This window comes from Protopterus annectens, chromosome 17.part0, assembly GCF_019279795.1.
Source record: "Protopterus annectens isolate FY-2018-M chromosome 17.part0, PAN1.0, whole genome shotgun sequence".
NCBI classification, from domain to species: domain Eukaryota; kingdom Metazoa; phylum Chordata; order Ceratodontiformes; family Protopteridae; genus Protopterus; species Protopterus annectens.
Window position 1 is genome coordinate 281,286,262 of NC_056751.1, and position 25,960 is coordinate 281,312,221.

General features: G+C 39.9%; 1 protein-coding gene across 2 annotated transcripts in view; it reads right to left on the minus strand.

Annotated features, from left to right (window-relative positions):
* The window catches only part of LOC122791756 (potassium voltage-gated channel subfamily A member 2-like), a 370,694-nt gene that overhangs the window by 163,845 nt on the left and 180,889 nt on the right, over positions 1–25,960 (minus strand). The gene's annotated exons all lie outside the window — the stretch shown is intronic.

Consider the following 25,960-nt stretch of genomic DNA (forward strand, 5'->3'; position numbering starts at 1 on the left):
GACTGTATCCTTATAATAATGGACTGCAGAAGTCGAAAGGTTCTACCACTCATTTTTAGACAGCTGATAGGCCTGAATGGAATGCTGTGCTCGTTCCTGGTACCTACACAAGGACAGGACGCTAAAGCTCACTGAGAGTGTACAGACGAAGGTAATGAAGGGAAGAGAGGGACGTTGACAAGAGGAAAGGTTGGGGGAGATAGAGCTCTTATCACCTGAGGATAGGTGAGGAAGGAGAGAGATGGTATGGGTTCTGAGGATACACTGGCTTAAAGCTTAACACAAAAGCCAGGGGAGACTGGAAGGGGAACAACTAGCTGGCTAATTGTACAAAATTCATCTAGGCGTTAGAAAGCATGTCTTCATTAAAAGACAGAAGAATAAATATAACCTGACGGGGCAGAAGATTTTCAAGACACAGATGGCCTGGGGTGGGTGGTGAGGTAGGAGAAAAGGCAAAGTTACACAGAAAACTTTTCTTTTTCTGCAAACATAAATATTTAATGCAGTATGCACTCAGTTTTGCCACAAATATTTTTGTTTTATTTGCATAGTTGCAAAACAGAAACCGAGTTTTTGTAGTTCCTCTGTGGTGCACAACAAAGGTCATTTCTGTAATGCAAAATATTTTAAATGTTAATCATTTCTACTATACATTTATGCACTGGTGCACTTAACAGAGTTATAGCTAACAGCTTAAGTAATCGCTAAGGTAACCAGCTATAGACACTTACATCATATAGACCTGGGCTTGATTACCGTTATTTTAAATTGTATACTCAAAGAGCTTACACATGTCATGACACTATGCATTTATATCTACTCTACACCAGTTGCCATGGTATAGTTTTAAACACTAATGTGTCTGCCTTTACCTTCACTTGAATGGAAATTCAAAACGATGATCTCTCTCTCTCTCTCTCTCTCTCTCTCTGCATCCTCCAAGTATTGGAGTGACACGAAAACTAATAACGTCATGTGATTGGCCGAATTTTCTTTACCCTCAATAGTTCCCTTTGCCTTAAGAGCAGTGACTTGATTGGCTCATATACCACAGTGCATTACACAAGCCAATGAAAAAAACAAAGCAGAGCTGGCACTGTTCAGTGCGGAATGGCAGAACAGTCAGCTAAGCCAATGTTAAATGCGGAGCATTCCGCACAATCCAGAGCATTTGGCTACGCAGAGTCTAAGTGCCTGGAATTGATTGTTCTTGGCAGCTCGTCGCAGTGCTTTCCTGGCAATGTCTAGTCTAGTAGTCATCTGATTAGAGACTGACATTAACTATAGAGGTGTTTTGCAGGTGTGTGTGTGTGTGTGTGTGTGTGTGTGTGTGTGTGTGTGTGTGTGTGTGTATATATGTATATATATATATATATATATATATATATATATATATGTATATATACACACACACACATATATATATATATATATATATATATATATATATATATATGTATACATGGATCTACTTCAGTAGATCGAACATATTACAAGCTCGAACCACATATGGCCGAGACCATATGTTCGAACTTGTAATAGTTCGAACACTGAAGTAAAAAAGGAAAAAAACAACAAAAAACAAAATTAAACGTCTGTAGCAGGGGGGTATAGCCCCCCTACACCCCCACACCCCCATTACTTAAATATACCGTGATTGCACTACATTGCGGAAAAGGGACATTTTCGTTCCGCACTGTACGGAGATCTCCATTTACAAGTTCAAACATATGGTCTCGGCCATATGGGGTACGAACTTGTTATATGTTCAATCTACTGAAGGGGACCCCTATCTATATATATATATATATATATATATATATATATATATACACACACACACACACACACACACACACACACACACACACACACACACACACATTATTTTATTGTGGCAATAAGCCCGATAAAACTGTCGGCAGTGATAACAGTTAACACTGCCCACAGCAGTCTTTTTTTTTTTTTTTTACCACAGTTGTCAGGGATGGAGTGGGTGGATGGCCAGCATACCTCTCAATTCTTAGAAATCTTGACATAGCCAAAAATAATGAAGGGAAAATTGTGGACAATTTATAACTATTCCTCTAGTTCACTTAAAAACTTAATAGAACAACAGGATTTACATCAACACCCATTCTCTGGACAATAAGTTTTAAATTCTAATCCCTATCATTATTGATTTGTCTGTAATCCTCAGAGATTTGCTAGAAAATCAGGGTTGGGCAAACATAAGGGATGTTTGGAAAATCAAGTACAGTTAAGAGGTATTGTTCCCTGTATACCACTCAACGTCTTTACTCAAGAATAGCAACAGATATTGGGAGGGGGTAGAATATGGGGCAAATTTTAAATATTGTTTTATTCACTTAAAAAAGTTAAGAGAACAACAGGTTTGGAGTTTCTGAACTATAAGGAGTGTGAAACTCTATCTACCATTTGGACTTGCTTGAAACCATCAGTGATTTTTCAGAAAATCAGTAAGTTTATAACAGAAAGGGGGAAAAATGAGAAAAAAATCTGATCATTTCATTTATTTATTCTCTGTTGAACAGGTTAGTCCCACTAGGCCACTAGTCTCTTTTCATGGAGACCTGAGGTGATATTCATACTCACTAGGGGAAATTTGAACAGGGTATCAGAGAACATCTTTTCTTTTTTTAATAAATGCTATAGGATTTTTTACATACTCGAGTTACAATCAACTCAGTCAACTGGAGCTCCTTTTTAATGTTTCATCTGAAAAACCACACTCAGAAGTACAGCACCCCGTTATTCTGCAGTGCAGTGTCAGTACTGGAAAAAATAATCCTAGCATCTGGAGTAGGAATAGAACACCTAGTCTTCTGATCTTCCCTCATGAACAGGGAGTGTGCTCATTTTTAAGCTACTAACACTGATGTGTCAGCAAAGTCCATTTCTTCTTCTTATCAGTGGATTCTATTGATATGAAAAACTACACTATAATAGCTTTCAAAATAATAGTAAACACAACCCTAAAATATTCTGGACAGCCATTAAAGAAATCTTGCATCCCGGCCATAAATTCAACCCTAACCCCTCACCCAGTAACTCATCACTCGAAACTACAATACAGGGTAACTTTTTTTTATAGATAGTATAACATTTCTAACCAAGGTTTTTCCAACATCAAATCCTAACCCTGTCCAGCAGCCACATATCACCACATCCACTTTTACCTTCAAACCAATACCCATGCCCTGTATAAAACTACTCTTAAACAAATTCAAACCATGCTGTAATATCAGCTGATGACCTTCCAAGTGAATACCTTAAAATATCAGCTGATAGCATTGCCTACCCTCTCTCAATCCTTATAAACAGGTCAGTCCAGGAATCCCACATTCTCTCTCCCTGGAAAAAGTCACAGATTATCCCTCTGCACAAAAGAGGAAATTTAACAGACATTACTAACTTTAGACCTATAGCAGTCCTATCCCCCCTCTCCAAAATACTTGAAAAAAGTTTAGCAATTGTTTTTGAATACAATCTTCTATGGGAAGAACTCCTATCCCCCACACAACATGGCTTCTGACAGATGACTCCACACTCATTTGCACATCTGACAACAAGGCACACCTCCAGAAAATTACTCAGGAAGCTTTAACAGCAACTGAAACATGGCTTTGTAACTTAAGTCATGCTCAACCATAAAAAAAATACTTTTTTTTTTCAAACACCTCTGCCATGGAAAAACAAAATGTAAAGTCCTCTGTCTTGAGAGTACATCCATTGAAATTACTTCTCATAGCAAATTATTAGGATGATAATCTTAAATTTGACCTTTTGACCTGCATATATGGAATTACATAACAAAAACTGCAAAAGATAAGGATGTTTTATAGAACTAAACACTTTCTCACTGATGTAACTAAAGCTACACCTGCCACTATTTATTTTCTCCTCACATTTCTGTATGGTGCTCCCATCCTTACAAATCTTCAGGCATCACAAACTTGAACAATGCTATAACAAAGTTGCTAAATTTGCAGGAAATACCCCCTTCACAACCCACAACTGTATAAAACTTAAAAGCCTAAATTGGTTAGAGCTGTCCCATCAACTAACATATAGAAAGGTTCTTACCACCTATAAAATTATCAAGAATACATTTGCTTATAAGTTCTAATTAACATTCTACACAGCTATGTTCGTAGTTGGTCATTACGATCTAATAACTGAAAGCTTGTGTCTGTCCACAAACCTGCTGGGCTCTGTCTGTACTCATACCATGTTGCTAAGGGCTGAAACTCTTTAACTCTATCCATCAAGTCAATACCCTCCTTCCCATTCTTCAAAACCATTTTGAAAGACTTCCTAGCCAAAAGCTGGCTCTGTTCTTGTTCAACACCAGGATAAACTATATCCCTAGATATGGATGAATACCTATTCATACCTTACATCTACTTACTCTCCCTTCTTTACTCACTTCTTTACTTCTATCAGTTTTGTCTCCCCTGGCTTTCTCTCCAGGTATACCATAAGCCTGCTTTTCTCTTACTTCATATTGAATTCTTGTTTGTATTATACTAACTTACATTTAATTTCTCCATAAACTGGCTAAAGTATATCTAACTATTAAATCATTGTCGTATTACTTGCATCTGTTCTTAACCAGTGTTTTCACATTATGTCTAATTTGGTGTAATTATTTAAACTGTATTTATTTTTTGTATTATTTTTAAAGAGTGTAAAATCATTGTTCTTAAAATGTTTTGTAATACATTGCAACTTTTCTCCCCGCTTCTCCTCTGAAAATGATCTCCTACTCAATCGGGTTTTCCTGGTAATCAATTGCAGAGGCTGAAAGAGTTTAGCTTCTTACAAGAAAAAGGCACCATTATAGCTCTTTCTGATAACAATGTGCACTATCATATTTTTAAATGTAACCAATATCTTCTATGCAGAAAGAATAAAAAACTCTATTCAAGTTCAACAATCACCTTTTGAATATTGTTTATACAGCAATCTGGGGAAAAGAACTTTCAGCTCTTATTAGAAAAGCACATAATGTTTAGTTGTTAGTTTACCTTGCAATATAAATCTTCTGCAACGTGTGGATTTCTCACTGTCACCTTGTTATTTCCTCACTGACTGGTTTCTACCTCATTTGAAGTAGGAACTGGATAAAGTGTATCATATATTACAGACTATTCTTTTCCTCTTTGGTGCTTAAAAGATTTTTTTCAGTCGTGCTACATTAAACACTAGCCAAAATGTATTAAACGAAGTGTAAACACCAAAAACCCCAACAGTGTTCTTTTAAGAGAACTAGGAAAAAGTTGGAGATGTTCTGCAAAAGCAGAGATGAAATGCACGCGTGAACACACACACACACACACACACACACACACACACACACACACACACACATATATATATATATTCTTGCACTCTCGCTCACACACACAAGCACCTCTGAGCGTTCACACTCATGCACATTCGTACTCACTCGCTCTCTCTCTCACACACAAACAGGATATGCCTCTCTTCTGCAGAAAAGTACGCTGTATACTTCTCTTGACATCTACGGCATAATTTATGCACATTTTTGTGAACAATAACAAGTATAAAACTAATGACTGGCATTACTCAAACTGACTAATCCTCCACAGCGTACTAGACAATCAAAAGTTTTAAAAGCAACAAGGAAAATGGGAGGTAAACTCTGTTATGAGGTACTCATTCTCCATCATTTTTTCACTTTATAAGTTTTCATGGTGCTAGCACTGCATCTGCATTTACTGAGCCAGCCAATAAGGCACAGATGCTTGCAGGACCAATGGTGCATGTTTCATTTTTTCTTTCCAGATCGCAAAATACTTAACTACAGAAAATTAAGAAATAAGATATTGAACTCAAGCACTTTGCTTTTATTCCCACCATTTAAATTTTTTGTAAAGTAAACAAGTAACCTGAAGGCACAGTCTGTATAAAGTGGGAGGTGTTCTCCCTCCCTCCCCCTTAGCTTCGGCACCCTTGAATGGCAGAGGTACATCTGAAGCATATTCATGATTATTTCTTATTGTGGAACATAGCAGCAGTTTTTAGCTAGATGTCTTAGATACACATTCATTAAGGATATCAATAGATGCTCCAGAATCAATACATACCCCCACTTTAAATATTTTATATCATAACGATTTATCTCTCATTCAGATGCCTGGTTATAACTTGTCTTAACTTCTTCAGCATGTCATTTCCACCAGTTATTATATTGATTTCTTCTCACCGGCTTACTATGATACTAATAATTACACTGGCAAGTTCTCATTCAAGTAGACACTGCAGACCATGACTTCTAGTTATTCCACACTTTTGCCAGAATTGTAGTTTTGGATGTTTTATCTATTTTATTTTCATTATATGTATCAATTATAATTTTACCCAAAAAATCTATCTAATTATGTCTCCATTTTATATACCTTACACTTTGTGTTGCATTTTATTTTATTTTCTGAGAGGCATGAAACTATTTGTTTAAGCACATCTGTAAAATCAAGCAGCCAAATGAAGTATTTTCTTTGTGGAAGTTCTTACAGAAAAGTTATTTTCTGCACTAACTATTAAAGTCATAAATGCAACTGTTGGAAATCAAGCAAGAACGTCAGGGAATTGATAGTGTCTAGAGCAGCATAACATTTTAATTTCCACAAGGAAGCAGTCATTAACTAAACATAGTATCACAGATCATTAGACCAAAAACTTTCACTTGGTTTGCTTTTACTCTTTGCTAATAATTACACTGCCATATTCACTGTAGACACTGTAAACTGAGACTTCTGTATATTCCCACAATGTTGTCAGCAATTAGTATAATCATTTTAGTTGACATATAAAAGCAACTATTAAAACCTGAAGTTTCATATATACTGTTACTTTTACCAAGGACTGAATAAGGAAACAAAAGTATAAATGAGTGATAACAAAGTACCAGTAAGAAAAACTAATGAATTTGGTTGGTCAGCAACAACAAAACAGTTCTTTAAAACCAAATATGATACTTCTGGACATAGTGTTCTACATGTGTGCAGTATATGTGAGGCAAAATCTTTATTAATAGTTCAGCATAAATGAGAAAAAATCTTTATTAATGCTTTATTAACTTAAATGGTAGTGCAAAGACTATGCCACTTTTGTCCCCATATTTAGCATAGCTTGCTGATGTCAGCCTTAAGCTTCTAGAAGAAAACATGCATTACATAGTAGGCAGTTTTACACCACACACACACACACACACACACACACACACACACACACACACACACACACACACACACAGCCACAGCCACAGACACCCATCTCAGCCTCCTTTGAATCTTAGTTTTAAGTTTTTATGTTACTCATGTGCTAACCAGATATGCCTATTATGAACAAATGCGATTTGGACACAAACAAATTTGTCCAGAGACACCTGTGGTTTTGGGCTTGGTGGAGATTTGGGTGGACAGAGTAGTTTTAAGAGTTAAGTGGATGAAGGAGTGTTGAGGCGTTACAGGTGAGGAAGGGTTAACATTAAGGAGAAGGGTTGGTTGGAGAGGAAGTGAGGTAATGGTAAGGAGGAGTTAACTTAATTTTGTGCAGTAGCTGTGGGGGGAATATCAGATTTAGGAGGAACTTGCTGCTACATGTATTATTATAATTATAATAAATAATTATTATTATATGTATACATGAGACACAAACTTAATAGACATATTAATGACTTCCACCCAGGCAATATTTTCACTTGGCCTAAAGACAATGTTAATAAGGAGGTTTTGGATCATACTAACAGAGCACCACAAGGATCTGTGTACGAATTAGATCACTTCTCACCCTCCCCTATAACTGAATCTAATAATAGAGCTGTTGTTACTTGAGCAAGCTTTAAGTAATAGGAATGATTCCATGCACTCTGCTTCTACTGATTCTACTGCAATAGCCAGACCAACCCATGAGCTACAGGATTTTCACCGAGCCCCCTCAGCGATCCATTTGAAGCTAACTGAGAAACTACCAATTTGAAATGAGATACAGCAAGAGGCCAGTCGTCCAGCAGGAGGAGGACGAGAGAAGCGAGTGTAGGCCCGCAAACACGGAGCAGAATGAGGAGATAAACAATACAGACTACCCCATTTTTTACTTATCTAATGTGAAATTAACAGATGCGGATGTATCTCTAAGTAAAGGTATGAAATTCATACCATCTCAAAAGGATAATATTGTTAATGCGCTTACTGATCTTAAACTTTTTACCAGGAATTTGAACTTAAAGTTAATCTATAAAGATTCACATGTACATGCTTCAGATAATTTTAAGAAGAGTAGTGCTTTTATACCTGTTAGTAACCCTGTAATTACCACCTTTCATAATATATGTGAACAGCAGTTATACAGCATTTATGAACAGGATAGTTTTAAAAAAATATTACAATCTATCTAAAACTGAATTAGAGGCATTGAGAAAATTAGAGATGAATAATGAGATTGTCATTAAAGAAGCTGATAAAGGAGGGGGGTTGTTTTGATGAATGTTGCTGATTATAATAATTCTATGAGTTCACTATTGTCTGATATAACTGCTTTTAAACATATAACACATAGCGATGTACCTAAATGTATTAGCCAAGTTAATATGAATCTATTTGAACTACAAACAATGAATGACATATCTATTGAATTATTAAACTATTTACTGTGCCTTGTCCTAAAACTCCAGTTCTATATGGTTTACCTAAAATACACAAGTCAGTGTCAGCCCCCCCCCCCCCATGAGGCCTATAGTCTGTAGGAGAGGCTGGCTAATTGAGCCTATCTCACTCTATCTAGAACATATACTGAGTGAATTTTTAGTGCATGTAAAGAGTTACATCAAAGATACTGGAGACTTTTTTGACTAAATTATTTGAATTGGATCAGAATGACAATGTAAATATGTATATGTTTGTGACGTTAGATATAAAATCACTTTTCACAGTCATTCCTAATGTCTATGGAATTGATGCCATTAGAGATATTTTGTGTAAAAAAACAGTGTCATATATTATCAGCAAACAGGTATTGCAATGGGTACTCCCATCGCTAATACATATACGAATTTAACACTTAGTGAATGGGAGGAAAAACATATTTATAACAGTCCCCCTAACTTTAGATCACAAGTGAGTTTCTATAAATGGTTTGTTGGGCAGGTACTCAAGATTCTTTAAAGGAATTTTTTATTTATCTGAATTCTACAACACAGTTTTTGAGATCTGAGGTGACAAGTTCATTAACACAAATACATTTTTTAGATGTACATTTGATTTGGAATAATGGACATTTAGATACTAGTATATATAAGAAATTAGTTCATAAAAATAAATACCTACATAGAAAGAGCATGCACCCTAACTACACCTTTCAGGGTATAGTAAGGAGTCAATATTTTAGAGCCAGTAGACTGAATACTAAAGACACTACTTGTATAGAACAAGTGCATAATATCACATCTGAATTTCAACAAAGGGGATATGAGCAGAAACTCTTATTGGAAGAGAAGAACAAAAAGCTAAGCCTTATTTTTCTGCCCCCTATAGTTTTTCTTGTACTTCAAGAGATAATAGTAATAACTATCTATGCTATATTACTACTCATAGTAGATGCACATCTAAAGTTAAGAAAATTATAAATAATAATTGGGGTATCCTGACAGTTCTGCCAGAATTGAGTAATATTATTCCATCACGTCCAGTATTCGCATATAAGAACTGCACTAATTTAAGAAGTAAGTTGTGCCACAAGGATATGCAACAATACAGAGGAAAATAAATATGATTTAATAAAAAAAAAACCTTTCCTTGTATGAACTGTTCTGTGTGTAACATTATATGTACAGATAATATGTTTATACATTCCTACTACACATAAAACATATATTTTTCCTTGTACTGCTACTTGCAATACATCTAATATAGTTTATTTAGCTACTTGTAACAGCTGTTCTTGTTTTTATGTAGGGAAATCTATGAGAAAATTGCGTGAACGTATAGTAGAACACAGATCAGATACAGGAAGGTCCATTTTAACTAATGCTATTGCTAAACACAGCATTGAATTAGGAACTTCTCACACTTGAAGTTTTAGAGTAATTGATATACACTATGCTAATATGAGAGATGGTGACAGAAATAATGATCTAGAATTGAAGGAATATAGTTGGATCATTAGATTACAGGCTGACCATATGCCTGGAATAAATTCTGTAATATCCTTAAAACCTATGTTGAAACGTAAACAATTGTGTTTAAAGTGATTTTTTTTTAAGCAGAAGCAAGTCCTATTTCTCCTTTTTAATTAATTGTGCTTTTTTAATTAGCTGTGTCCTTTGGTTGGGTGATTGTTATCATATGACTTTTAGTTTTAGTTTAAATTCATTATTACTGCTCAATATCTGAGTTGTTTGGCTTCTGCTACATACCTTCAATCAACTGTGTTACTAGCTGAGTTAAGTACAAACTTGCAGTGTTAAAGATTGTACTGCATTTTATTTTTCTATTTAATTGTTTCAAAGAATAATGTGGTCTCTCTCTCTGCAGTTAGTTTCCTGCCCTCCCTGTTCTTGTTCTGGTATTAATCTTGGTGGCTTTGGAATTGCCCTCCCCTCCTGTAAATTTGTGTTTGAACACTCCTCCTGGGTCTATCTCATTTGCCCACTCAACCAAGTACAGTGAGATCATATTTTGACTTCAGACACTCCTACCAGTCCCATCTGTTCAGCTCTATTCCAGTCTAGTGTCACTAGCTCATTCTACCTAATACAGAGAGAATGTTTGTGAAGGGCAAGCCACTTAGGTCCTTAATTTTGAATTATCTTCTGTTTCTCCTTTCTTCCTTTCCACTTTTCAAAAAACATTTCTAAGCTTGTTTCCTGCCTTTCCTGTAACTAGCCTAGTCCAGATGCAGATTTGCTGTAACCAGGACTGTTTGTAAGCTTCTGAGCCCCAAAGCCTTTCTTTGTTGGAGGGAAGCCTTCTGGCTTATCAGTGGGAGTGATAAGCACTAGGTAGCCTATCTACCACAAGAGTGGTTTCTGGACCAGAAATTGTAGTTTATTGGCCGTTTGGGCAGTTTTTCCATCTCATTCAAATTTCTGGTTTAAAAGCCTGCATTTGCGCTTGTTTCCCACCTTTCCTGTAACTAGTCTAGTCCAGCTACAGATTTGCTGTATCCAGGACTGTTTGTAAGCTTCTGAGCCCCCCAAGCCTTTCTGTGTTGGTGGGAAGCCTTCTAGCTTATCAGTGGGAGTGGTAAGCACTAGGTAGCCTATCTACCACAAGAGTGGTTTCTGGCCCAGAAATTGTAGTTTATTGTCCACTTGGCAGTTTTTCCATATTTTTCAACTTACTGGTTTAAAAGCCCGAGCTGGTGCTCGTTTCCCATCTTTCCTGTAACTAGTCTAGTCCAGATACAGATTTGCTGTATCTAGGACTGTTTGTAAGCTTCTGAGTCCCCCAAGACTTTCTGTGCTGGAGGGAAGCCTTCTAGCTTATCAGTGGGAGTGGTAAGCATTAGGTAGCCTATATACCACAAGAGTTGTTTCTGGCCCACAAACTGTAGTTTATTGGCCGTTTGGGCAGTTTTTCCATCTCTTTCAACCTTCTGGTTTAAAAGCCCGTATTTGCACTTGTTTCCCACCTTTCCTGTAACTAGTCTAGTCCAGATACAGATTTGCTGTATCCAAGACTGCTTGTAAGATTCTGAGCCCCCCAAGCCTTTCTGTGTTGGAGGGAAGCCTTCTAGCTTATCAGTGGGAGTGGTAACACTAGTTAGCCTATCTACCACAAGAGTGGTTTCTGGCCCAGAAATTGTAGTTTATTGGCCATTTGGGCAGTTTTTCCATCTCTTTCAACTTTCTGGTTTAAAACCCAGCATTTGCACTTGTTTCCCACCTTTCATGTAACTAGTCTAGTCCAGATACAGATTTACTGTATCCAGGACGGTTTGTAAGCTTCTCAGCCACCCAAGCCTTTCTGTGTTGAAGGGAAGCATCTAGCTTATCAGTGGGAGTGGTAAGCACTAGGTAGCCTATCTACCACAAGATCCAGGTACAGATTCTTAGTTTTAGCACTTGAATTTGCTTATTCATGCTCAGCACTCGTTCAGAACTTGTTGTTAGCACTAAATAAGCTACAAATTACTACAGCACTCAACCTTCCTCTTTACCTAGAGGAAAACCTTTTTTTTTACTTACTTTCCTCACTTGCTTAGAGAAAAACAGCTCTTATACTCACTTTCCTCACTTGTCTAGAGGAAAGTAGTTTTTTTATTCAGGCATGTCCAAGGGTCAGCTGCCAGTGTTCTCTCCTGTCTATCTGATAAATCTGGGCATCTTGGGGCAATGTAGCAATTGCCTCATGTACACAGACAGCCCTCTCCTCCTACCACCCAACACCACAACTTGTGAGAGGTGCACTTATCTAGCCAAACTGGAGGTAAAGCTCTCACCAACCAAGACTGAACCTGACAGTCAAGAGGAGAAGGCAAACACTTGCACCACCACTTGCACTCATCACATAGTCCCACTAAACCTTCTCCACCAAAATCGACACATAGAAACACAAAAACATTTATGGAGGCTTTCAGTAATAATCTGCACAAGCAACAGAGACGTCCAAAGCAGAAACGCAAACAACCTCCACCCCCCAACACAACCCAAATGACACATAGCCCACAGATTCAATGCGCCAATAAACCACAGTTCATAAGGCAAAACAATGTACCCAACACACTAGTCATAGGTGACTTTATAGTCAGGCACACAGATGTCTTACTCGCCAGGCTAAACAAGGAGATGGTTACTGTCAGCTGCCTGTCGGGTGTCAGGATCCACCACATAACCCATGCACTCAGGTCACACCACAAGTACAAATATGACTCTGTCATTGTACTATATTGGTGTGAACGACCTGAGATGCACCTCCCTGGACTACATGAAAAGAGACATGGAAGAGCTCTCCAATCTTGTAGCCCAGGCAGGTATGACACTAGCCCTGAGTAGCATCCTGCCATTGCCCAGAATGATACAGTACAAGGACAAAATGATTGACTTCAACAATTGGCTAAACTTCTGGTGTCATTCTAAGGGGATCCAGTATCTGTCTGCCTGGGACAGCATGGTCAACAGACCATAATGCTTTGCCAGAGATGGCCTGCACCTGTCGCCCCTGGGATTTCAGATACTGGCTAAGGGTCTTGCCGCCCCTATAGTGCCTTTTTTAGGCAAGGTTCAAATGACAAATTCACTACCGTAACAGGAACAGGCAAGCAAAAACTGAGGGTAATGCTACTCAATGCTAGAAGTCCAAATCTCAAAATGCACTCACTCGAGGCACTCCTTAAAATGGAGAACATTGATATCTGTGCAGTGACAGAGACCTGGTACAAGGCTGAAGAGGGCACCCCTGCATTACCAGGCTATAACTCATACCACACTTTTCGGCCATCTAACCTGGACCAGAACACCAAAGGTGGAGGTGTGTCCATATTCATTAAGGCTATTCACACCTCCAGGCTAGTTGCACAGCATTATGCATCCAAGGTTAAACAAGTGCGACTAACTCTGGGCAAAACTGCAATCCAAATTGTAGCTTGCTACAGATCCACCACCATGCCCCAGGATTCCCACTTTTCTTGATATACTGGAAAATATTAGGGTTCAACCAAACAACCTAATAATGGGCGATTTCAACTACCCCACCATTAACTGGGAAAACTACTCATGTACCAAATCCTTTGCTCAACACTTTATGGAATTCATAAATTCCAATTCCCTGGATCAGCGTATCCACACCCCCACCAGGGGCAACACTATCCTAGACCTAGTCATTACCGACATGAGTGACCGGTGTTCCACACCTGAAGTCAACTCCTCGTTGGTCAGATCCGACCAAAAGCTAATCACCCTAGGTATCCGCATCCTGCCCCCACCCACCATTAAGGAAACCATGGAAAAAAATTTCTCCAAAGCCAACTTCATGCTTCTTAAAACAGAAGTGGCGAACTTCATGAAATCCCATGCAGATGGACAATACAGTTACAACTGCTGAATCCTACACAAATGTACTCTGTAAGCACTTACACAAGTGCAGGGATTGTGCTATCCCAAACAGAACCAAGACACTATCCTCCAAAAAAAAAGGAAGCCAATCTGGTGGTCCCCTGCCATAAACAAACTCTACAACAGAAGGAAGAAACTCTTGCAAAAGAGAGTAAAATCCCATGAGCTCCCTGGTCAGCCTCAGTAAGAAGCTGAGATCCCTTATAAGATCCTCCAAAGCTAGCTAGGAAAACAAAATCACCACTGATTCTAAGGGCAACCACAAAGCATTCTATAGCTATGTCAAGAATCTCAATGGCAACACCCAGATCTGCTCTTGAGTTACAGCACAACGGCACGAAAATTACAGAAACAACTGATATTGCCAACATCCTGACAGATAGGTTCAGTGCTAACTTTACCCCTCCTCACCCCCTAAAGGGCCCATATCTATACAGGAAGAATGCAGAGTCCCTGTAATCACATCTATGCAGGTAAAAGCTGCACTCTCTGAAACCAAAAACACAGCATCCATGGGACTGGATAACATCCCAGAGTGCGTTTTACATGAACATCAGAACGAACTGGCTACCCACCTAAACACCATGTTCAATCATAGTCTCACATCAGGCTTTGTGCCAACCGAATAGCGCAGAGCAACAGTTATCCCACTGCACAAAGGGGGAGCCACCACTGATCCTGGGAACTATTGCCCTATTAGCCTGATGAGCCTGGTCTGCAAGGTCATGGAATGTGTCATCATGGAAATCATAAACAAATTCATTGGTAACATCCAAATTCTGGACCCTACCCAGTTTGGGTTTGTGAAAGGCAGATCATGCCTTCTGAACCTGATTGACTTCTTTGAGGCAGTCACCAAAGCCGTAGACGAGGGTAAGGTGGTTCAAACAATTCAAATAGCAAAAGATATCTCAAGAGTGCACCATGTAGCTTGCCATATACCTTGCCCAAATGACTTCAAAATGTCAAACGATTCGTGGAAACAACAATTTCTTTATTGCAGTAAAAGATGGTAAGCGCTTTCACGTCTACAAGACGCTTCTTCAGACTTCTATCTTACAGCGTTTGCTTGTGCATTAAATACCAACTTAATTAACACATTCATTTAATCAATTAAAACAATGCTGGCTTAAAGTGCAAGTGCATCTTATTGAAAATCAATGAGATAAAAAGATGAAAACTCATATGTAATGCATTTAAAATCAAAGCAAAATCTAATGTGTATTCCAAACTTAAAAACAATATAAAAACATGTAAAGTGTGCAAATTATGCTTTTGTTTGTCTTAATAAGAACCTTTTCAACTATATAGAACTTAAAAATCAATATCTCATTATTCTTTTCTGTATTTACCAAGTCTTATAATGTGTGGGGAGAACGCATATCATGTATGTGTATCAGTGTTTCAGTGGCCTGGATAATAAATGCGGCTTTATGGTAATTTTCTCATTGAGCCCAAATTTATGCGCTTGTAGCCTTAAAATCCATCGATTCTCTATTTCTTCTGTGTGATTTTTTATATTGCCTAGTCTATTGGTCCTGGTCACTGTCTCCAATACCCCAAATTTAAAACTATGAGAGGATCCACATTCCATAATATGCCGTGCCAGAGCATTGGTGTCATTCTCTTTGTTTACTGCATATATATGTTCTCTAATTCGTTCACGAAGGGTCCTGTTTGTTTTACCTATATAGAATTTATCACATGTTGTACATTGTGCAACATATATTAAATCTTTTGTCTTGCAATCTGCATATCCCCTATACTTGTAAGTCTGACCAGTGTGGGGATGTGTGAAATATTCTTTATCAGTTATATATTTACATTGATTACATGTTCGGCAGGGAAAGGTACCTTTTCTCTGTGACTGGGGTGAGTTCTTTCCAGCTCTTTCATAGCATAACATTCTTTTTAGAGATCTCATGTTCTTATAGGCTATGCTTGGCTTATCATCTATAAACATTCTAATTTTATCATCCATTAATAGAAGCTTCCAGTTGTTCTCTATTACTTTTTTTACTTGTCCATTCCTGTTCGTGTAGGTAAAACAAACAGGACCCTTCGCGAACGAATCAGAGAACATATATATGCAGTAAACAAAGAGAATGACACCAATGCTCTGGCACGGCACATTATGGAATGTGGATCCTCTCATAGTTTTAAATTTGGGGTATTGGAGACAGTGACCAGGACCAATAGACTAGGCAATATAAAAAATCACACAGAAGAAATAGAGAATCGATGGATTTTAAGGCTACAAGCGCATAAATTTGGGCTCAATGAGAAAATTACCATAAAGCCGCATTTATTATCCAGGCCACTGAAACACTGATACACATACATGATATGCGTTCTCCCCACACATTATAAGACTTGGTAAATACAGAAAAGAATAATGAGATATTGATTTTTAAGTTCTATATAGTTGAAAAGGTTCTTATTAAGACAAACAAAAGCATAATTTGCACACTTTACATGTTTTTATATTGTTTTTTAAGTTTGGAATACACATTAGATTTTGCTTTGATTTTAAATGCATTACATATGAGTTTTCATCTTTTTATCTCATTGATTTTCAATAAGATGCACTTGCACTTTAAGCCAGCATTGTTTTAATTGATTAAATGAATGTGTTAATTAAGTTGGTATTTAATGCACAAGCAAACGCTGTAAGATAGAAGTCTGAAGAAGCGTCTTGTAGACGTGAAAGCGCTTACCATCTTTTACTGCAATAAAGAAATTGTTGTTTCCACGAATCGTTTGACATTTTGAAGTCATTTGGGCAAGGTATATGGCAAGCTACATGGTGCACTCTTGAGATATCTTTTGCTATTTGAATTGTTTGTCATTTTCAAGGTGCTTCACTCGCAAGGATTATTTGCTACAAGGTGGTTCAAACAGCCTATCTCGACCTCGCCAAGGCTTTCGACACCATCCCCCATTCTGGAATTATAGCTAAACTCACTAAACTAGGTATAAATCCCTACGTCACAAGATGGGTTGCCAACTGGCTCACTGACAGAACCCACACTGTAAAAGTTGCAGACTCCAAATCTGACTTCAAACCAGTGACAAGTGGAGTACCACAGGGTTCAGTCCTGGGACCTCTCCTGTTTGGTGTCTACTTCTCTGAAGTACAGACTAACACAGAAGACCTTTGGCTACCGAAGTTCGCAGATGACTGTAAACCAGGAGCCATAGTTGTGCCCCCAAATGATGTGGACATCCTACAGAAGGGCCTCACTGAGACAGATGCCTGGTGTCAGAGGCATGGCCTCAAGCTCAGTGCCAAAAAGTGCATTGTCACCCCCTTTGGTAAAAACTCTGTACCCATGAGCTACCACATAAATGGCAGTCTACTTAATGCCGAATGCATGATAAGAAACCTTGGGACCCAGGTGGACAGTAGTCTCTCTTTTGATAATCACATCGCCACAGTAGTTAGGAAATCCTTGTATGTGGCACACCGCATCACAAAAGGGTTCTCATCCAGGAAAAAAGAGGTCATTGTTCCCCTCTACTCGTCACTCATTAGATCCAATATAGATTACAACGCCCCTTTTGGAATGTACCTCAAGATATCTGCAGCAGCTGTAAAGGCCACAGAAGTACCTCACAAAGAGGATTACTAGCCTCAAACAGATACCCTATACTGACCATCTCAAAAAACTCCAGATTTACTCTGTAGCATATCGCCTACTCCGAGGAGATCTCTGCCTAACATATAAAGCTATGTTAAACCCAGAGATGTTGGACATGCTACACCTAAGGAAATCCCAATCCCTCCAAGCTACATGCTCTAGGGACCTAAACCTTGTCACCACAATAAACAGGACATGCTGGAGGGATAGATTCATGTCCCAGAGACTTCCTATACCCTGGAACAAGCTTCCCATCTATGTCAAGCAAAGTTCCTCATTAGCACTCTTCAAGAAAAATCTTGATGAGTGGATGGGAAATAGGAAATACACCCCAGGGATCACTTCTGCGGCTCTGCTCGACAGGGGCACAGGAAATTAACTTTCTTGGGTGACATAAGCCAGGGAACCTTGTCTAGGCTTACTTAGGCCCTTGGGCCGATAGCCTAGTACCTACCTATGAACCATTATGGTACAATGTAATTTTTATCACACTGAAGAAGGAGTAATCCGAAAGCTTTGTGTTATCGTTTTATTAAAGTATTGGACGTAACTCTGCAGTTTTGTTTTTTCTGTACATGTATTACATCCAAGGTGACCAGGAGTTACTGGAATGAACAGGTAGGCCTTAGGTTAATAGTGGTTGGCAGCGAAGAGTAAGCACGGTAGGTTTTGCAAATTTAGGTTTTGCAAATATTTTTTTATTCTCATATGTATAATTAGAGTTTTCTGGTTAGGAGCATTTTGTAATGGCTTGGACAGCATCAGTAAATGTCTTGTCATTCTGTCTGCCATTAATTTGTGCTGCTACTGTCTTGAGTAAGCATTTTTGGTAGTGACATTTTGGTATTTTGTTTAACTCTGGAACAGTCATTGGTGGTGTTGACAGCCATTCTTGAGTTTGTCAGTGGTGTCACAAGCCTTGTATATGGCCGTTTTGTTAGTTGGGTCCATTATGTGACATGTTGTTTGGTTGCTCATGGCGTCACCTTCATTTGTTTATTGTTTGCATTGGTAGTTTAGGTTAAGAATAGAGTAGTAAGCCATTGTCCCTGGTTGTTGCATTGCTTTCATTTGGGGAGAGATTGTGATTTGTAGGCCAGTGGGTTGTTCGCAGGCTATAAAGCACCTGTGATTAATGGCTACTCACTGAGCATACACAGTTGAAGCATTAGCCATTGGGGGAGGGAGCAAGTGGCGGTCTTTCTACTGGGCTGTCCTGAATGACTCATTGAGTAGTTTTGTCATGCTGGGATGGAGCGGATAAGCAGCTTATTAAATTTAAAAAAAAAAAAACCAGAAGAAAAGGAAAAACATGGGGGTGAGTTTGCCCGATTTATTTATGGCATACCTCATACCTGTTGTGGGAAGAGTTGGAGGTCCAGATAATCGCAGAATGTCCAGTTTTGCAGAATGTCCAGTTTTACCTCATATTTTGGTCTGTTCCTCATAACTTTGTGTTTTTTTGTGTCAAATTGCTGGGATGATCCCATGATGGAGGTCACTAAATATGTACATTCAGTTGTGCTTCACATTTAAAGCCTCTGGAAATGCCTGTTAATACATACACTGTTATTGTAGCAGAGTTCTAAGTATAAAACCAGTATTTAAATCCATCCCAATTTGTGGGCTGTTGTTTCCTCATCATGTCAACCTTTGTCCATGTTTCTTGCACTAAGATATTGAGAGCAATGTATGCTAACGATTGGTAACCTTATAAGCACCATTTGGAATCCATCTATATGTTTTAGGCTGTCCCCAGATTTCTTGACTAAAGTTATGTACAGGACAAGGTTTGGAGTCATGCAGCAACTGGTGCCCAGGGGAATCAGTTGCGGGGGAGGTTACAGGCAGTTCTGCAGGCGAGAGTATATGGTTTAAAAAAGAGAGACACGTGTTGTTAAACTGAGTTGGTAGGTGAGGCAGTTAATTACAAATTGTTGAATTATGGTTAGGGTGGAGTAGTTTAGAATGATTGTGGGGAATAAATTGGAGTTAGTTATTAAGTGTTTTTTTTAATGTTCCTGTTGTTCCTGTTTCCCATTCCTACTTATGTTTTTCTTTCTGTTGCAGATTGCAGGGTCCCACAGCCTGAAGGACAGATGGGTAGCTATCACGGCCCAAGTAAGAGAGCTGTTTCAAGAAGTGCTAGGAGGGGAGTCTTCTATGTTTGACAGAACCAGTATGGCTATGAAGAAAAGGCGAGAGCAATCAGCAAAGAAGACTCCTGTTGCCAGAGAGAAGTGAGCCAGGAAGACAGCAGTTCCTTCTGTCATGAATGAGCCAGCTAAAGAAATGAGTTTGGATGTGGTTACAGGTAATAATGTTATGACAGGTGTACGCAATATGGAATTGGCTTCTGGGAGTGGAGTTTGTGGGGTAGGAGTGGCTCAAGTAATTCAGAACATTGATGTGGTGGCTAGATTGAATGATCGGGAGCTATTTCCAGAGGTTGCACAAGTGCAGAGTGAGGTGTTGAGTGGAGACTATAGGCGATTTTCATTGGTGGGGGGGTGCAGGATCAAGTCTAGATCAGGGTGATTCACTGCTGCAGGATGTGGGGTCTGAGTTTGGGATTCGACCAGGAGATTGGTTAGCTACTCAAGCACTGACTAGCATGAAGGGAGGGATGTTTCTTACCTTGCACATTTCTACCTTGCTTGTAGAGAAGATATGGAAAGGTGAGTATGTGGACATATTTGAATTACTTGATGAGGTGGGGGTACACCGGCTAGTGGAAACTGAGATGTCAAATAACAAGGACCTATTAGCAACATTAGTGGCTTTGGGTCAAAGGAGGGTGGAAGGTTCTGAGCCATGATGTGGGAGAACTGCATACTTGGCTTTGTGTATTACATGACGGTTTGTTTGGAGAAGGATAGTTCACAGGCTGTACCACTTGTAGCTTATTTTCTTATAATCCACAAGGCTTACCATTTCGCATTGGGAACGAGTGGATGTGGTATGATCAATGGTTCCATAAATGGAAATCCCGGGATCAGTTGTTGAGGTGGGAAGTGGGGCACCTTGATATTTGCCTAGCTACCATGTTAGATATTTTGGGTGGTTTTTCCCAGCTGGATAAGCTATGGTGGTGATGATGGGGGTTTGTTGGCCATTTAATGCAGGTTGATGTAGATTTTTGTATACATGTTCAATTTGCTGGTGTGTGCATCTGGCTTCATATTGTGGCCATCAGGAGGGGAAGCCAGTGCACAGGGGTTCGGTGTTAACCACTACTGGGTCCTTTTCAACCCCGCCGCAAGGGCTGCAGGGCTTTAGAGGGCAGAAGGGGGAGGTATGTCCTTTAGTGGGCAGAGGGTGAACAGGCTTTCCAATTCACCCATTAAGGTGCAGGATTTGCTGCAGAAGTTGAGACATTTTCTGAAACTGGAGATTGTGGCTGAGTTAATTTGAAGGATTTCCATGCAAGTTTCTGTCAAATTGAATGTTTGTGAGGTTGGCAGTGCTTGTAAAATTGTGTGTTCGGTGTAGGGGAATGACGCAGTATTAAAGGGCTTGGTTGAGAAGGAATTACGTGCATGCAGGTTGCTGGGCCCTTTAGAGTACCCTCCTTTTGCTATCTGTAAAGTGTCACCATTGGGGTTGGTCCCTAAGAAGGCTCCTGGTGAATTTTGGTTGATTCATCATTTGTCATTACCACAAAGGGAATTGGTCAACAATTTTATTTGCAATGAAGATACACAGGTTAGGTATTCATTGCTGGATGATGCAGTGGCAGTGATTAAAGGGGTTAAGGACCCTTGGTTAGTAAAGGTTGATAATGAGTTTGCATTATGTTTGCTGCCCATATGTGAAGAGGAGTGGCTGTTATTGGGTATGATAGTAGACAATCGTTTTTATTTTGACAAGGCCCTGCCTATGGGTTGTTCAGTGGCTTGTGCCAAGTTTGAGAAATTTAGCTCTACACTTCACTGGGTTTGGCAGCAAAAGGTGGGCTCTCTCAAGGCTGTGCATATATTGGATGATTTCCTTTTAGTGGATAAAGGTTTGAGGGGGCAACAGAAAGTATGCAGTCATTCCTTGTCTTGTGTGAAGAGTTGGGTGTTCCTTTGGTGCAGCAGAAGTTGGAAGGCCCTGCTAAGGCTTTATGTTTTTTGGGTTTGACAGTGTATGCTGGGCGGGGCTTATTTCTGTCCTTCTTTTGAGAAAATAGCACGGTTGAAAGGAAAGATTTAGTGGGTGATGGCTAAGGATAAAGTATGGATAAGGGACGTCATGGTACTTCTGGGTCTCTTGAAATTCACCTGTCGGGCAGTTAGCCCTGGTTGAACTTTTTGCAGGTCAGTGACATTTCTGTTAAAAGGAGGGAGAAACAAGCATCACTGGGTAAGAGTTAGCACGTTGGTCTGAGAAGATTTCGAATTGTGGTTGTCTTTTTTAGACCGTTCCAATGGCATTTCGTTTTTTCAGAAGGACTGGGTCAATCAGGATGAATTGCAGCTGTTCACAGATGCTGCAGGGGGAAAAGAGATGGGTGTGTATTTTAACGGAGAATGGTTTGCAGTTCATTAGTCGGATGATTGAGAGGACGAGTGGAAGAAGGATGCAGTCTTTTTGGAATTGATGTCTATTTGGGCGGTTTCAGTGGTCTGGCAAGATCAATTGCATGACAGGAAGATAGTTTTTAATTTGGGCAATTTGTCACTGGTGCAGGTGGTAAATTCAAAAATGGACAAATCCAGGTTGCTATTTTTAGTTTTATGAAAATTGGTTTTATGGAGTTTTTTAATAAATTTTTCTTTTTCAGGTGTACACTTGTTGAGTATTAGGAATACGGTTGTTGACAGCCTTTCTCGCTTTCAGTTTTACAGGTTTCGGCACGTGGCCCCTGAGGCACAAGACAAACTAGTTGCATTACAGGAGGAGGTGTTGCAAGTTGGGGGGATGTTACGGGACAACTGATTCAGCAGTCTTGGGCAGACTCTACCAGGAAGGCATATGTCATGGCATTATTGGTGTCTGATGAGTGTGTATTGCAGTTGCCTGAGGTGCAGAGAGTTTGGTCAGTAAAGTTGTTGCTGCAGTACTTACCTGAAGCTTGTATGAAGGGGGGGATGGTTCAGTCACTTAAGGTGGATTTGGGTGCTATTAGCATATTTATGTGGGTAGCAGATTATGTGGGTAGCAGATTTACAGGATTTGACAAAATTGTGGGGGATAACTTGGATATTGAAAGGTTAGGGACGGATTAACTGTAGGAAGACTGCTGCGCATTTCTGATGACAAGGTAGGTCATTTAGATGTTGATAGGATTGCAGTTATTGAAAGAGAAATGCTCTTCGTGTTTCACTGTTGCAGTCATCACACTTGGGTTATCTGCCTTGCAGGTAGCCCTCAGTCGGCCCGAATACCAGAGACTTAGTATTTCTGCGTTGGATGCTGTCTCTCCTGGACTGATGTCAGGTCGTCAGAGGTATAAAAACAGGCAGCTGACACCATTACATCAGTCTTTCTTGTTGAGTAGGAGCCCGAAGCAGAAGCAGTTCGCAAGTGCCAGTCGGCCGCTACCTGGAGTTTTTCATTTTCGTTGAATAATCCTGAAGTCTTGTAAAGTTAAGTACCTCGTTGGGGATCCTTTTTTCTTGCTCTAACCGATGTCAGAAAAAGTTAACAATAGTCTTGCCTGTGGAAAGCAAATACCTCACAGTGATTTTCACTCTTACTGCGTCACCTGTTTAGGCCCAGACCACGACGTCCCTCGCTGTCGGTTTTGTGCTTTGTTTAATGCCCGAACACTTCGTCGTCGGGCTCTTTTTGTCACTAAATTCTTTCGCTCTTGATCTCCGTATTCTGAAATGGCTTCAGTAAGCCATCTGACTACCGATTTTCAAAAAAAAGTAAGGATAAAGACAGAGACAGACCGCATATGTCAAAAACTGCCGACGATGCTTCCATTAAGCTAGTCCCCAGTCCACCGGTACTCAATGAGGTGCCTTTGCAACCCCTGATGCCCGCTTCAGTGGATTCGCAGGCCTCTGCTGAGACCCATTTGGAGTCTGGTATGCCACGTGATGCTTCAACTATGGAACCTGCGGATGTCTCTACCTTGGATGGGTCCGGAGCCTCTGTACAACCACCGGCTTCTGAGGCAGTTCTTCACTTTACCGATGTTTGAATTAAACCAATGACTTCATTTTTAACCAAAACTACCGAGTTTCTAAGGCCCAGAGTATGCACTACGCCTAGAAAACAGATGACCAAAGCCCATGCTCACGCCTCCATGCCACAAACACAAATACTTAGAATGGCTGAAGACCTTATTACACTGATTAGGGGATGTCAGCCTTCCCCTGCAAAGAGACAAAGAACCCAATCCCCTTCAGGTTCTATAGACCAGGAGTCCGATGACTCTGACATTTCTGATTATGAAGACATGCCCTTTTCCACCTATAAGGATTCAGATGCAGAGGAATCCATTCCCTCTGCCTCCCCTCCAGAGGATTTTTCTTTTGGTGAAACCTTACATACTTTAAGAGAGCATTTCCATTGTGAATGCCAAGACTATCCTCAGTCCAAAAAGAGACTCAGAGAATTTATAGAGTTGCCTCAGCACAGATCTTTAGCTATACCCCCTGTCCTGGATGTTGTGGACGATGTTTTCATGGAATCCAGTCTTACTCCTGACACTTTACCTCCTGCCACTAGGAAGTCTGACAGGTACTACAGAGTACCTGATACACACAAGTTTATGATCAAGAATCCTACTGCTGACACAGAGATCATTTTCCAGGGGCCTAAAGGTATCAAGGCTACTATAGTCAAGAATCCCACCCCTTCAGACAGGGATTCCAGAGCTTTGGACAGATGGGGTAAGAAGGTATACACCTCTGCAACTCTTGCTGTCAGGGCTTTGAATTGCCGGTTTCACATGCTGAAGTACCAGCAACATATTATGGAACTTATTAAACAAAAAGTGGTAACTTTTCCAGATTGTGCAGAAAATAAAGAATTGGAGGAGTTTATGCACTCTGAAAAACAAGTCAGTAAGCATAATTTGCAGTGTGGCTTTGATGCCCTAGAAGCATCTTGCAGGGCAGCAGTCACTGGCTCTGTACTGAGAATACATGCTTGGCTGAAGGAGCAGACCTTGCCAGATCATGTCAAATCTAAATTACTAGACACTCCTTTGAATAGGGACTCTTTGTTTGGCACCAAAGCAGAAGTTGTTCTTAAAAAGATGGAAAAAGCTAAATCTATACAGACTGTTAAAGAATTCTTACAAGTGCAACCCCCTAGATTCAGTAGGCATTGCCCTTCAAAATACTGGTCCTTTCCAGCCCCCTCCAGGCCTTCTCAAACAAGACCCAGGGGAAACAGACCACCCAAACTACAGTCTCAGGGTATGGAGAGAGCTAAGCAATGGAGTGCCCCCACCCCTAAAGCAGGAAGTGGTAAGCCACCTCCTTACAGAAAAAGCTCACAATGACTTCTTCAATCCACTTCTCAGCCCTGTCCAACTGCTTGTGCCTCTAGGAGAAAAACTTGCCCTTCATGCAAAAAACTGGATGTCCATCACCCAGGACCGATGGGTCCTCAACATTGTATCCTAGGGGTACAAATTTTATTTCCATTCTCTGCCAACCCCAAGCGGGTTTCCAGATCTTCCTCCAAACCAGTGGGCAGAGGCTCAAAACCAAGTACTTTCCTGCTCAATATCAGAGCTATTCACCCTGTTCCAGTAGAACAGAGGGGTCAAGAATTCTACTCCAGACTCTTCTTGGTACCCAGAAAACAGGACTCTTGTTGCCCAATCCTGGATCTTTCAATTATAAACACCTTCCTGGTGGTACCTAAGTTCAAAATGCTTACCCTGCAACAGCTTCTTCCTGTGTTAGCCAAGGGTGCCTGGTTAGTCACCCTAGACTTAAAAGAAGCCTATCTGCACATCCCTATAAGGGAGTCATGCAGGAAGTATCTACGTTTTGGGGCAGGATCTATGCATTATCAGTTCTCTGCACTTCCCTTTGGCTTATCTTCTTCTCCCAGGGTATTCACATAATGCGTGGCTCCAGCCATTGCATACTGCAGGCAGAGAAATATCCAAATTTACCCATACTTGGACGACTGCCTGATTCAGGCGGACAGTCAGGAATTGATACTTCAGCACCTGGCATTGTAAATAACCTTCTCACTTCCTTGGGGTACACCATCAATGAAAAGAAATCACAACTGGTACCCAGTCAAAAGATTGTAT